The sequence below is a fragment of the Notothenia rossii genome (genome assembly GCF_949606895.1).
Source record: "Notothenia rossii genome assembly, chromosome: 7".
Lineage (NCBI taxonomy): Eukaryota > Metazoa > Chordata > Actinopteri > Perciformes > Nototheniidae > Notothenia > Notothenia rossii.
The window spans coordinates 76,638,859-76,651,180 of NC_136905.1; positions in this window are offsets into that span (position 1 = coordinate 76,638,859).

The window sequence follows — 12,322 nt, forward strand, 5'->3', positions numbered from 1 at the left end:
GTCATATAGTATTCTGTACCTGTTTACTTTATTCTCTTATTTTTGTATAGCTATGATCATATAAAGATGTGCCTTTACCTCACTGGTTGTTGAAGCTTCTTATATTCATTAGCATAGCTAGCTAACCAGATGCTAATAACAAGAAAGTTATTGACTGTATGATCAGTATGACAGATGAACAGATCGCCACTGGGCTTACAACTAAAGACACAGCCACGCAAAAACTGCGGCATGTGTACGGCTCCTTATGGATACTGCAATTTATGAAGTGCCAGAGCGGCGTTGTGGTGCTCTCCGTCAGTACTAGTACCCCTGTCAGACGAGACACACACCACGTGATGACGCGTTAGGCTTGTGTTGTGTTCAAGGACCCTGACCTTGGCCAGGAAAAACAGGAACTCGCTTGTTTAATTTTTTTTAGATCTAGATTTCTTTTTTCATCTGTTTATAAATTACCTCGAGGGCCGTATCAAATGGTCTCGCGGGCCGTATACGGCCCGGGGGCCGGAGGTTCCCCACCCCTGGTCTAAGCTAACACGTTTACACAGATAACAACTGATCAACAGGTGCTAATCACCTGGGTCTAAGCTAACACGTTTACACAGATAACAACAGCTGATCAACAGGTGCTAATCACCTGGGTCTAAGCTAACAATCCTAAGCAAAGTTACACAATATAAGAGGCACAACACAATATAAGAGGCACAACACAATACTTGCACTCTGCTAAATATTCTACGGATTACAAGGGAGCTAACAGTATAAACACACACGAGTAGAGTATCACGAGGCTAGAGGCGTCTGTCTCCCAACACAGAGCCTCCAGAATGATCTCCGTTCCCAGCCTTTGTACTCCTCCCCCGGGAGATGTGCCGGAATGGGCGGGGATTGGATGACGTCTCATCCAATCACCTCTTCGGATGCAGCGAGGGCGGGACGTCGGAGGAACTGCGCCGCTCATGTGTACACACACACACACAAACAGGTTTAACAGCCTTAACAGCCCCAGGAAGGCAGCGGCTGTAACAGTTATACTAACAATTTAAGTCATGTTTAATGATCTTGAACGTCACTAAAACATAGCTATTAAGAAAGCCATTTCATGAATGGCTAAATCTTGAAAAAAATAACAATTATTTTTATTGTTTTGTGTTAAGATATTCAGGAGTTAAATTATTTAAAATTCCCAGTCCTGAATGTGGGTTTGTGGTGAATGTGGGGATCTACAGGACACACATTTTCAGAGTAAAGGCTTTCACATTATTATAATTATATATTTTTTTAAGGCTACATTTCACACCAAAACGGAACACAAAAGCAGGACCAACCATCATACATTGAATTCCTTGAACAACAAGAGAAAGATTCATTCATTTAAATACATATTTAACAACAAATGGGCCGGTTCTAAAGGGTTATTCAGTTAAGCCCGATGAGAGGGGATACAGCGAGCTGTGCACATGTCATCATTAACAGACGTCGTTTAAAAGTGACGTTTGAGTGAACGAGGACATCCCAATTAATGCCTGAGGACTCCTCTGTCCTCGCGTCTCCTCCTCGTGTCTATCGCTCGCATCTTATGGAGGCGGAGCTAAGAGGCAAGGAAGGGACGTGAGTGAGGGAAAGGAGGAGGTGTTTTATTAATAATTGCTAATAAATGCTGATTAGCTATCTCAGACTATTTTGCAGGTATTATAAACAAAATAACTTGAGGTGAATTGTTGACCTGATTATGGAGCTAGATGGACAATCAGAGAAAGATTTACAATTTACATTTCAGGGCAGTGTCTGCAGTAGAATATATTTATAACAGCAAATATACAATAAACTTTACAATCAACAATAAAGAGGCCCAATTATACCTTTTGGGGTTTTCCCTTTCCTGGAGTTTGTTATAGGTTTTTGTGCATGTAAATGGTCTGCAAAGGCTAAAATCCCTGTGTTCCCTCCAGAGGGAGTTTCTCTCCCACAACTGCATCACTGAACTATTTCATCAACCAAATCTCACAATAAAGCCTTTTTTGTGATATTTAAACAAATGTAATATTTCCTCACTTCTATTCACCAAGCTTCCTCTGAAACAGTTTTAAAAAACTCTCATTTACAGTGTTTTGACCTTCATTTCAATCTTTTTTCACAGGATTTAAACAGGCACCATGTACCAAGTATGAAAACGCTTTGGTTCAGAATACCTTGGAAATCCACAAAGAACCACGCCTGCAGAGTGAGGAACAGATCACACCTGAGAAGCTCGCTGGACTTCTTCAGGTGCCGCTTGAGGATGGATCTTGTTGCTCAACACACCGTCAGCTCAATGCAGAGCAGCAGCATCTCTGCCTCGTACAAAGATCTGTGGACCAACACTTCCCAAAGCTTCCTCCAGATGTGGACCAGAACCTCCATCAGTACCTGGAGAACGTGCAGAAGATGGTTATTACAGAGTTTGTGAGGCTGGGTTCCCCTCTGACACGTATGGGGCTGATGGGAAGTCTGATTGATTGCTACCATCGTGAGACACTTACTCGCCTTGATGATCTGCTGCAGAACGTCCGATCCTCGAAGAACTCCTTTGGGTTGATGAAATGGGTCCTACATACGTATCTGAGGTATCTTTCTCTACATTTTAAGTGTTTAGATATCTATTTGTTTTGTGGCAATGAGATGGACCCATCCTTGCAAATTGAAGAGACCCTTGATTAAAAAACAATCTTTCCGAAATGTTTGACTTAAATCACAGAATATTTTATCTGGCACATTTGTGATTTTTTTCCTGTTAATTACCCTTTACAGTCTCATAACATTTTCAGAATGTAACTTCACTTCCCTGGCTCTTTTAAACCTATCCTATCAAGACCCTGAAACATTATGAAAACCTCAACTTCAATGCGTACCGGGCCTTTACTTGATGCAGGCTTAGTAGAGACAAGCCTTCAATTGAAATTCTTTTTTTTTTAACCTAACCAAGTACATTTGATGCTTAAACCCATAGACACTGATCCATGTGTTCATGACATTGACCACATGCCATGATTAATATCTGTTTTGATCCAAATGCATCGCATAAGCAGCCCTACCCTTAATGACCCTTAATGAAATGCAAGGTCATAGAGACACTTTGCAGATTTTAAGAATTGTTCTCGTATTTATTTTCTTAAGTACCCTAAAGATATTTTCTGAATCATAGATTAATTGATACTTAAATTAAATATTTCTGTGCTCAGCTATGATGTCATTGTTTTACTTTCCCAGCCCGGAGATGCTCTGTCATCCTGAACTTCAAGAAGTGGATCCCATTAAAAAGGTCGACCTCCTGCTGTTCACCGAGTTGGTGGGACAAGCAAAGGACAAACTGCTTGAAAATGTGGAGGTAAGAATACTACATTTTGTAAATGTCCATGTTTGGCTATAGTTTGCTCCCAAGTGCAGTTAAAAAGACTGGGGCAGGTATAAACAAAAACTGAGCTTTTAAATAAAGGAAGCTGATAACAAAAATAAACAGGGTCTGACAATCATAAATAGACAGGAAGTAAATCAAGACAAGACAGGAGAAAATACATTTCAAAATAAAACCGTAAACAAAATCAGGATCATGACAGCAAATGTATGAATTATGCATTCATTTCTTCACTGCTGAAAACTTCTGATGTGTATTCTGTCATCCTATTGTTGCACAGAACGAGGTCAAAGTGTTCCTGGAGAAAATCCTGCAGAATGAGAGAGACAAAGAAACTGTCAAAGATGACCTGTACCTGGACACTATCCAGGTACAAAGTCTATGGTTTACGATGAGAGTTATAAAAGGACTAGTGTGCATATATGTTTCTATTAATAAAGTATATCTTCCTATATACTGTATTTTTCAGTAAATTATTTTAAATATCTATCTAGTTGTAACTATAAAATGTGATAATTATATTGTGAATTGCATTATTTTTTTTAAAATTTGATTTCCAATGTATCTTGAAAAATTATGTTGTTTCTCTTTCAGTGCATTGATGCCATGATCGAGGCAGGGCGACAAATCAGCCAAAAACTATCTGGCTGCGTGCAGGATGTCTGTTTCCAAGAGCTGCTGAGTTTTCTGACACAGTGAGAATAATTTACTAATATATTTACACATATTAACACCAGTACCTAAAGCATGAATAATCACAATTGCTTTTTATTTGCTTTGTAGGTACACCAATGAGCAGGCTGAGATTTTTGAAAAAAAAGCAAAAGTGGACAAACCCGAAATCAAAGATGTCCTCAAGATTTTGAAGAACTGCAAAAAAATCAAGTAAGAGGGGACCTATTCTGCTCATTTTTAGCATTCATAATTTTGTGACATGTCTCCATGCTTTAATACTCAAAAAGTTCTTTATTTCTCTCTTACTGCCTGTGCTGCAGCACCTCTTTTCACCCTCTGTCTGAAACCAGAGCCCAGTCTGCTCTGATTGGTTAGCTGGTCAGCTTTTTTGTGATTGGTAAACCGCTTAGAGATGTCACGTACAATGTGTTGAAGTGCTATCCAATAGAAGCGCGAGTGTTACATAGTGATGTCACCATTTCCAGGAAGTTCACTTTTTTCCCCCCTCATTTTTCCTCTCAGGCAGTACATCCAGACAAAGGAGATCAAAACATCCCTTCTCAAAGAAACCCTGGCTGTACTTGAAAACATGGAGACTTTTACTTTGAAAGTCCTGAACGAAATCACAGCTGACATGACAGAGGTAGCTATTCAACTTAATCACTAATATAATTTTTTCTTACATGTTTAAAAGTGGATTATATGATTTATGCATATATCGACCTAATGTTTATATTTTTCTTAAATCACAGAAGTACCTAAAGAAATACTTCAAATCGGAGAACAAGGAGTTTCACCTCTTGATCCTGGACTTGAAGCATCTTTTCTCAGAGCTGCAGGGCTTCCAGGGCGTCCAAATGGTACGTCTTGAATCCCCCCATTCAAATCTTTATTGTTGAATTTGCATTGACAATGAAAAAAGCTTCCTATTTCCTCAAGAGTGTTTGTTTTTAATTAAAGAAGATGTCATTCTTCAACAGTTATTCATCATTTCTGCTAAATTTAAAGGTGCTACTTCGTCCATTATGTGAAATATCAATATTTAGCCAATTTTTTCCCATTTCTCTTTTCTGCAATTAGTTAAAGTACTTGTGTATAATGCACAACCCTTTATATAATACCAATTAAGACTTTGGCAAAAGTCTTCACTTTGGATTTAAATAGAGATATTTGCTGCTTTTGTTCTTCTTTGTGTTTCTCAGAGAGTGGTGCACGAGGCCTACAAGCTCGTCACCTACCTCTACCTCAAGCATTTTATCCAGAGAAGTAAGAACAAACTGTTGAGGTGCTGGAGTCCTGATGTCGGCCGAACTTTCAATCAAGATGCTGAAATGCTCCAGGAAACATTTTCAAAGCTGGCAAGTACTCTTTTCTGTCATAATGAAGTTCATTCACCAGCAGCAGGATTACATCTGCTCTGGTTACCGCATAAAGCTTGATCTGTGATGTTTTGTTTTAGGCTCCTGGTGTGGAACAGTGGCACCTCATGCTGCTCAGTGTCAGAGAACTGGACGAGTGTGAAAGCTTCGATGCTGTAAAGCTCACAGTGGCTTGGATGCATGACGAATATCACACGTGGAGGTAAATCTTTCAAATGTTGTTTTACCTATCTTTCTTAATGCTGTCCAATAATGTCGCTTTTAATTTGTTCTGACATGGACCATCCATGAGTACTTTGGTATTTAAAATATATATATTTGATGCTAAAAAAACGATTTTAATTCACAGCGATTTCATGGAGATCTTGCCCGCCCTGCTGCGATGGAAAGGTCTTTCTAAACGGAAGATTATGGAGCTGGAGGACATCCAGAAGGACCTCCCCAACTATCAACCCAGAGCAGGATCTTTTTCCTGGTTCTTGTGTTTTAATTGGTGAAGGATGCGCTGCTCTACAAGAGGATCGACTGAAACAAGCAAAGATGACAGAGCTGAGTGTTCAAAAACGTTCCAGGAGACTTCGTATGGTTGTCGCTTCTCGAAACATGTCACAGAAGGTTTTTAAAACCTAGTAGACATAAGGGGTTTACTCAGTGACCTTTCGAATTTTGCTGTAACGTTGTTAAGTTACAAATATGACATCCGGATGTTTAGTTTCAAACCTTTAAATGTTGAATAAAAAAACGTTAGTCTATGTCCTTTTATTTCCATAAACTTAATGTCAAAGAAATTAAACTGTTGAAAAAAACATTCTGCCTCTCCGTCATCATGTTCATATTTAATTATTATTTATTAAATATTTAATTATGTATTTATATGAACATATTTACATTTAACAGAAAATAGAATCAATCATACAGTATCAAACGTTATTGTTAAAAAATGTATTTTGCTTTAGCTACTCAAACCATTCTGATTTACACTTGAACTGTCAAATCTATTTTCAAACTTTTTTTGCTACTATTTTCTTTTTAATGCTTTTATAATCAGGGTACAGATGTTGGTTACTCTTATTTCTGCCTGCTGAATGTCTTAATAATGCATTCCACTTAACTATTTTTGTGTGAGTTGTACAATATTGTTTTGTTTTATTTTATTCCCTCTTTATTCCTGTATCTTATTTTCAGCTTCAATGTGTTGCACTACTACTGTAATCTTGTGGTGATGTTTTTGTTTAGAAGCTTATAGTTTGGGTTACAGGGACAATCAAACAATGTTTAATAAATAAAATACAAATCGAATCAAATGATTTAATAAAAAAGTATTATTTGTATTGATTTGTGTAACGGTACCGGACGATTTTTGTGGGTATCTAAAAATAGAATAAAAATAAAAGGAAAATATGTTGGTTGTGTGTTCATTCTATCATCACAAGATGGAGACTAACATCAATTTCCAAAAATTTGACTTTATAAGAAATTGTTCTGGGGGTGCGACGCTTCAATGGGCCACAAGATAAATGTGAGGGGTCATATGATTATAGAGAAACAGGCATGAATCTTTTTGTTCCATTTGACTCTTCACCTCTAAAATACATTTCTTAAGGCAAGGCAAGGCAATGCAATTTTATTTATATAGTACCTTTCAACACAAGGCAATTCAAAGTGCTTTACAAAAAATGAAAGACATTAAGAAAATGGCATTTAAAATCAGTCATTAAAAAGAAAAGATAATAAAATAAACATTAAAAGAAAAAATACATGGATAAAAGTTACAGTGCAGTCTAAGATATGAATAGTTCAATTAAAAGCAGCGGCAAAAAGAAAAGTCTTTAGTCTGGATTTAAAAGTAGTAAGAGTTGCAGTGGACCTGCAGGTTTCTGGGAGTTTGTTCCAGATATTTGGAGCATGATAACTAAACGCTGCTTTTCCATGTTTAGTTCTGACTCTGGGGACAGAAAGTTGACCAGTCATTACATTACATTACATTGTATTTAGCTGACGCTTTTATCCAAAGCGACTTATAATAAGTACATTCGACCAGGAAGATACAACCTTGAAGAAAACAGAATCATATAAATACATCAGGTTTCATAGAGCCACACATTTCAAGTGCTACTCAACTGGCTTTAGATAAGCCAATCCTTTATTAGTATATAATTGCTGTGTTAGCAGTTCTTTGTTAGTGATTCCATAGCTCGAAGTGGAGTCGAAAGAGATGAGTTTTCAGTCTGCGCCGGAAGATGTGCAAGCTATCTGCTGTCCTGATTTCAATGGGGAGCTCATTCCACCATTTTGGAGCCAGGATAGCAAACCCACATGTTTTTTGCTGATGGGAACTTGGGTCCCCCTCGTAGTGCGGGTGCAGCGAGTCGTTTGACTGATGCAGAGCGAAGTGCACGTGCTGGGGTGTACAGTCTAACCATGTCCTGGATGTAGGAAGGGCCAGATCCATTCGCAGCATGGTATGCAAGTACCATTGTTTTGAAGTGGATTCTAGCAATTACTGGAAGCCAGTGAAGGGAGCGGAGGAGCGGAGCGGTGTGGGAAAATGTTGGAAGGTTGAAGACCAGATGAGCCGCTGCATTCTGTATGAGCTGCAGAGGTCGAATGGCACATGCAGGTAGACCAGCCAGGAGGGAGTTGCAGTAGTCTAGGCGTGAGATGACGAGAGCCTGGACCAGAACCTGCGTTGTTTTCTGGGTCAGCTGGGGACGTATCCTCCTGATGTTGTAAAGCGTGTATCTGCAGCAGCGGGTTGTAGCAGCGATGTTTGCAGTGAAGGACAGTTTGTTATCTAGGATCACACCCAGATTCCTTGCAGTCTGAGTCGGGGAAACAACAGAGGTGCCGATATTGATTGTCAGGTCAAGAGTGGAACAATCTTTTCCCGGAAGGAAGAGCAGTTCAGTCTTGTCAAGGTTGAGCTTGAGGTGGTGAGCAGACATCCACTGAGAGATGTCAGCTAGACAAGCAGAGATGCTTGCGACGACCTGGGTCTCTGAGCGGGGAAAGGACAGAATTAGTTGGGTGTCATCAGCGTAGCAGTGGTATGAAAAACCATGCGGGCTAATGACTTATCCGAGCGAGTTTGTGTACAAGGAGAAGAGGAGGGGACCAAGAACAGAGCCCTGAGGGACCCCTGTGGTTAATTGACAAGGGTCGGATTCAGACCCTCTCCAAGTTACCCTGTAGGTACGGTCTTTGAGGTATGAGGTGAGGAGGGAAAGTGCAGTGCCTGAAACTCCAAGTTTTTGGAGAGTGCGAAGGAGGATCTGATGGTTCAACGTGTCGAATGCAGCAGACAGGTCCAAAAGGATGATGACAGAGGAGAGGGATACTGCTTTGGCAGTGTGCAGTTCCTCAGAGACAGCAAGGAGAGCAGTTTCTGTTGAGTGACCTGCCTTGAAACCAGACTGGTGCGGAATCCAGAAGGTTGTTCTGATGGAGATAACAGGAGAGTTGTTTAAAGACATCGCGTTCAAGTGTTTTAGACAGGAACGGGAGGAGAGAGACAGGCCTGTAGTTTATAACATCAGACGGGTTGAGAGTGGGTTTCTTTAGGAGAGGGTTTACTCTTGCCTCCTTGAGACTGTTTGGAAAGTGACCAGAAGTTAGAGAAGTATTGATGAAATGGGTGAGAAACGGTAGAATATCAGGAGCGATAGTCTGAAGGAGGTTTGAGGGGATAGGGTCCAGAGGACAGGTGGTAGGGCGGGCAGAGGTAATGAGGGTAAGAACCTCACTTGGAGAGAGAGGGGAGAAGGAGGTTAGTGTGTGGGTGAAGGGAGGGTCTGTTGACCCAGTGGTGAGTAAAGGTGAGTCAGAAAAAGAAAAGCGAATATCATCAACCTTTTTTTCAAAGTAGTTAACAAAGTCGCTTGACAGAAGGGAGGAGGGGGAAGGGGCTTTGAGAGGGTCCAAGAGGGAAAATAGTTTCTTGGGATTGGAATAGGAAAAGATTGGATCTTATCTTGAAAGAAAGTCTTTTTTGCCTGAGAGATCGAAGCAGAGAAAGAGGAGAGGAGAGCCTGATAGGTTAGGAGGTCGTCATGGTGTTTGGATTTCCACCGTTTCCGCTCTGCTGCCCGAAGGATGGTTCTATTAGCACGCAGTGCGTCATTTAGCCAGGGAGCAGGAGGGGACTGACGAGCCTGCCGAGATGTGAGAGGACAGAGAGAGTCCAGAGAGGATGAAGGATTAGAGAAGAGAGTTTCTGCAGCAGAGTTTGGAGGCAGGAGTTGGAACGAGTCAGAGGAAGGGAGGGCTGAGAGCACCGATGAGGCAAAGGTAGAGGGGGAGAGGGAACGAAGGTTGCGGCGGACAGGTGCAGAATTAGAAGAGATTAGTTTGTTATGTTTAGAAAGGGGTAGAGAGAATGAAATGAAAAAGTGATCGGATGTGTGAAGCGAGTTTACAGAGAGGTTAGAAGTAGTGCAGTTCCTTGAGAATATGAGATCAAGGACATTGCCAGCTTTATGAGTTGGTGGGGATGGAGACAGTGAGAAGGCAAAGGTGGTTAACAGAGATGTTAGTTTGTCTATCTTCCCTGTCTGGAGGTTGAAGTCTCCGAGAAGTACAGCGGGAGGGCCAGTTTCAGGGATTTGTGAGAGGAGATGATCTAATTCCTCCAAGAAGTCTCCCAAGGCGCCTGGTGGACGGTAGAAAACAACAATGGTTAATTGTAACAGTAACAGTCCCTGAAGACCTGAGAGATCTGGATGGTTAATAATTTAGCAGTAGGTCAGAAATGTATTTGGGGCCTAAACCATTCAAAGCTTTATAAACCAGCAGCAGTATTTTTGAAATATATTCTTTGACACACAGGAAGCCAGTGTAAAGACTTCAGAACAGGAGTTATGTGATCCACTTTCTAACGGCCCGTCAACACAGCAGCGTTAAAAAAATCTTTCAACGCTTCCAACGCTTTTTTGCCCATTGACTTTGAATGGGGTGACGTCACTTTGCCTCGTCTTTCGCAGAACTGCATTGTGGGGAAGCAAAGCGAAGATTTCCAGGATTTCCAGGATTCAAAAGTTGAGCAATGTTCAATTTTTGAAGCTGAGGTGGAAGCTTCAGTCAATCAAATCCCGTTTATGCAAATCTGACAGTACAAGCGCTAGCCAATCAAACCGCGTGCAAGCTGGGAGAGCCAGACCGCAGTTCATTTTCTATATTCCTGAAAATGGAGGAGAAATTAGTTATTGCGGTAGCAAATCACCCGGTTCTTTATGACCAGTCGCTAATAACTTACCGGGATACAAACCGGAGGAACCAGGCATGGAAGGAGGTGGCAGAGACAGTGGGTGAAACTGGTAGGTCTTCGCCAGCTCCAAGATTTTCAAGATTTTTTTTAAGCTGCTGTGTGGACGGGCCGTTAGTGTTAGTGAGGACTCGATCAGCAGCGTTCTGAATTAGCTGCAGCTTTCTAATAGATTTTTTAATGAGACCTGCAAAGACACCATTACAGTAGTCCAGTCTACTGAAGATAAAAGCATGGACACATTTTTCCAAATCCTGCTGTAACATTAGTCTTTTATTCCTAGATATATTCTTTAGGTGATAGTAGGCTGATTTAGTAACTGTTTTAATGTGACTGTTGAAACTCAGGTCTATGACTACACCTAGATTTCTGGCTTTATCTGTTGTTTTGAACATTGCAGACTGAAGCTCAGCGCTAACTTTTTTTTTTCTGCCTTGGCTCCAAAAACCATTTCCTCAGTTTTATCTTTGTTTAATTGGAGAAAGTTCTGACACATCCAGTCATTGATTTGTTCAATGCACTTACTCAGTGTTTGAATTGGAGCATAGTCTCCTGGTGAAATTGTTACGTAAATTTGTGTGTCATCCGCATAGCTATGGTAACTTATTTTGTTGTTTTTCATTATCTGAGCCAGTGGTAGCATGTCGATGTTAAAGAGAAGAGGCCCCAAGATGGAGCCTTGAGGTACCCCACATGTCATATTTGTCAACTCAGATGTGTATTTATCTATAGAAACAAGGTTGTTTCTGTCCTTTAAGTAGGATTCAAACCAATTTAGAACTGTTTCCGAAAGTCCCACCCAGTTTTGTCGTCGGTCGAGTAATAAAGAGGTGAAGTCCCTCCCCTTCCGGGAGCCTCCATGGGATCTTATTTCGGAAAAATTATACATTAAAGTCAATGGACAGAGAAAACGTATCTTTTGATCCCGTTTGAATTGTGCCACGAATTACACATATGATGTTTGTCAATCTTAAACAATAATTTCCATGTAAAAGAAATCACAGTTTATCGTAAAACTGTTGAAATATAAGACTATGAAAAATACGCAACTAGAAAGACTACAAATCCCAGATCCCATTCTGGGTCGCGTAAGTGATGTCATAGGCGATAATGCTCCAAGTTTTTGCGACTCGCAATTAAAGCAAAGAAGAAGAAGAAGATGTCATAACTGATTTATTCCCTCCAATAAATATAAGAGATTTCTAAAATAACAGTAATCATACCGTTCTATCGCTTCCCGTCTGATGAAAGGAGCAGGAGTCGCTGGATCAAACATATCAGGTAATATACATATTTTGCATGGAACAAAGTCAAATTAGCTACCTAGCTAATAGCGAGCACGTTAGTTAGCGTTACATTACATTACTTAGCCTTGTCATTTTTATTAGCCTTAACATGAAGTAAACCAAAATGTTAAACAGTAAGAGTAGTCATGATGGTAAGTATTTGAAACATTGAAGAGTAGCCTACTGCCCCCCTCCACCGGGTGCTAAGGGGGCAGTAGGTGCTAGGCTAACCTGGGCCGGCCCTATACTTTTGGGGGCCCTAAGCGAGCTTTGGCTTGGGGGCCCCCCTCACTCTAGCACATTCTCACTACACACAACACGGAACCAA